The sequence below is a fragment of the Ornithodoros turicata genome, unplaced genomic scaffold (genome assembly GCF_037126465.1).
Source record: "Ornithodoros turicata isolate Travis unplaced genomic scaffold, ASM3712646v1 ctg00001048.1, whole genome shotgun sequence".
In the NCBI taxonomy this organism is placed as follows: Eukaryota; Metazoa; Arthropoda; class Arachnida; order Ixodida; family Argasidae; genus Ornithodoros; species Ornithodoros turicata.
This window is the reverse complement of record NW_026999447.1, coordinates 135,401-138,871: the sequence shown is the minus strand read 5'-3', so window position 1 is coordinate 138,871 and position 3,471 is coordinate 135,401.

Sequence of the window (3,471 nt, the reverse complement as noted above, 5' to 3'; positions counted from 1 at the left end):
CCTATAAGGTCTTATCACATAAGGGAGCACATCCCCGTGGTTCAATGTTACGGACAATGACGTATGACGTGACTCGTTATCTGACATTAGTACGTGTACACATTATTACATAATGCAGGAAAAACCGACAATATCATATTTTAGTAAAACCACAAGACATCACAGTGACGAAGATACACCTACATTCCATTGTACGGCGCAGCTTGATCTTCGATATCCTTGTGCTCGTCATCTCTCCGTCGCTCGTCGTCTCTCCACGTGAATACCCTGGCTCCACAGCTTCCCAGCAGCCCTTCTGCACAAGCGCTGCTTTAACTCTAATAGACCAAGCATGATAATTCTCCGAGATCAACTTCGGAATCAACTCGTCTGCGTGGCCATGTGACGCCGCCGGAGAAGTCAGAAACTTATTACTTGCCGAAAAAAGAAAAAAAAAAAGAAAAGCTTAACAGGACGTAGACTTCGTCGCGCAGTTAAACCGTCCTGTGCCCATAACCTGTGAACTGTTGCTGAGCAGTGGAAAGAAGCGGACTCTGGCAAGTGGATATGTACTGCACCGTGGCAGAACGTTTAAATGAGATAGAACAGCAGATCGCGAGACACGCGCAAACAACAAAATGGAACTGCCAGTAACCACAATAACAAGTTGGCGCTAGTGTCCGGTGACGACCTGACGATACATTGCTTACACACATAACTAACAAGATTCATGTATTGTGTGTCCAGAAAATGACTACTGGAGGCAGGATCTTGCAATATTGAGTCATGTACAAAGTGAAGAAAACTACTAACAGCTAAAGAACACAGAAAAAGCTCCAACTAGCAAGTGAGGTTTATTAGCAAAGGTCTTCCCAAACTGGTACAAAGTTGATCAAGGGATGTCTCTGTTAATAGGACCTCACTTGTTTAGTTGGAGCTTGTCCTGTGTTCTCACCCCAATGCACTTTTCAAACAAAGTACCCCAACCCTCTACGCTAAATACTCACAGGCCTTGCCAGTTGGTCGAGGTCATCTGATACCTGATGGTGAGAGAGAGAGAGAGATTATGTGTTTAATGGCACGAAGGCATCACCAGCAAACAAAAATTTTCATCCACCCCATTATAGTAATCTATTATAGTATAGTAGTGCCTTCTTGAGTGCTATTTCGTAGAATAGATGAAACATGCGACAAACCAACACTCCCACACCCATAAGTTGTGACAACCTATGCGTCTATTTCCAAATATGCGGTACACAACCAAAAATCTAAAAAATGTCTAACTTCTTTGTGTCATAGGTTGGCGCCAACCTCCCCTTGGAATTTTTTTAGACTTTTACAGAAAATTATTATAGCGTCTTACAAAAAAGTCGCCGCCTCTTCATATTTGGTGATCATTGCTTTCCTGCAGCTGCTTAGCTGCACTTTCTCGGACTGATTTATGTTCGGCTAAAATCTGCCTTGCACTCCTGCGTAGATCGTCACATTGGCTGAGGCACGCCGCATGCATAATTTCACCTAACTTATCGTGTGTGATGTTGTCTTGTAAATACATGGCGGCCTGTTGTTTCAGGAGTTCCACCTGAAACAAGTGCCCCAAATAGAGGAGTTCAGTGCATGCTTTGACTCGTGCATCCTGGAGGCTGTCACAATACAGAAAGTTGACAAATCTTTGGACAGCATCCGGACTGACTCCTTGCAATGTGTACGAGTCATGATTCATTTTTATTATCTCCTTGAGCACAGCCGAGTGGGCTGCAAGGATTATCTTGTGCGCCGAGAAAGTTATTTTAGTTACTTTTGAACCGCTTACACTGATGAATTGCTCTGAGATGCTTCTTTTTGAACGATAATTTAGCTATCATAACGGGACGCAACGTCTCGAAATTCACAAAGGATGAGCTGTCCTCAAGCAGAATATCTACGCTGTAGCTGGCACGTACTTCTCCGTTGGTTGGCTTCACTACTTTGAGCATTAGTGGATGTTTTTCTCACCAAGAGCTGCCACTGGGTTTCTTCACTTTCATTATAAGCTGCTTGACCGTCTTGAGCCTCTAATATATCCGCGCCGTCTTCAAGCTCCCACAGGTGTCTACTGCTAATGACATTGGCAGAGCTAATCGCTGGACATTTCGATCAGTCTAGGGAGGGGGCTTCACTACTTGGAGAAAAATCGCCAATCCGCTAATGCTCAAAGTGGATGTTTTTCTCACCAAGAGCTGCCACTGGGTTTCTTCACTTTCATTATAAGCTGCTTGACCGTCTTGAGCCTCTAATATATCCGCGCCGTCTTCAAGCTCCCACAGGTGCCTACTGCTAATGACATTGGCAGAGCTAATCGCTGGACATTTCGATCAGTCTAGGGAGGGGGCTTCACTACTTGGAGAAAAATCGCCAATCCGCTAATGCTCAAAGTGGATGTTTTTCTCACCAAGAGCTGCCACTGGGTTTCTTCACTTTCATTATAAGCTGCTTGACCGTCTTGAGCCTCTAATATATCCGCGCCGTCTTCAAGCTCCCACAGGTGCCTACTGCTAATGACATTGGCAGAGCTAATCGCTGGACATTTCGATCAGTCTAGGGACGGGGCTTCACTACTTGGAGAAAAATCGCCAATCCGCTAATGCTCAAAGTGGATGTTTTTCTCACCAAGAGCTGCCACTGGGTTTCTTCACTTTCATTATAAGCTGCTTGACCGTCTTGAGCCTCTAATATATCCGCGCCGTCTTCAAGCTCCCACAGGTGTCTACTGCTAATGACATTGGCAGAGCTAATCGCTGGACATTTCGATCAGTCTAGGGAGGGGGCTTCACTACTTGGAGAAAAATCGCCAATCCGCTAATGCTCAAAGTGGATGTTTTTCTCACCAAGAGCTGCCACTGGGTTTCTTCACTTTCATTATAAGCTGCTTGACCGTCTTGAGCCTCTAATATATCCGCGCCGTCTTCAAGCTCCCACAGGTGTCTACTGCTAATGACATTGGCAGAGCTAATCGCTGGACATTTCGATCAGTCTAGGGAGGGGGCTTCACTACTTGGAGAAAAATCGCCAATCCGCTAATGCTCAAAGTGGATGTTTTTCTCACCTAGAGCTGCCACTGGGTTTCTTCACTTTCATTATGAGCTGCTTGACCGTCTTGAGCCTCTAATATATCCGCGCCGTCTTCAAGCTCCCACAGGTGTCTACTGCTAATGACATTGGCAGAGTTAATCGCTGGACATTTCGATCAGTCTAGGGAGGGGGCTTCACTACTTGGAGAAAAATCGCCAATCCGCTAATGCTCAAAGTGGATGTTTTTCTCACCAAGAGCTGCCACTGGGTTTCTTCACTTTCATTATAAGCTGCTTGACCGTCTTGAGCCTCTAATATATCCGCGCCGTCTTCAAGCTCCCACAGGTGTCTACTGCTAATGACATTGGCAGAGCTAATCGCTGGACATTTCGATCAGTCTAGGGAGGGGGCTTCACTACTTGGAGAAAAATCGCCAATCCG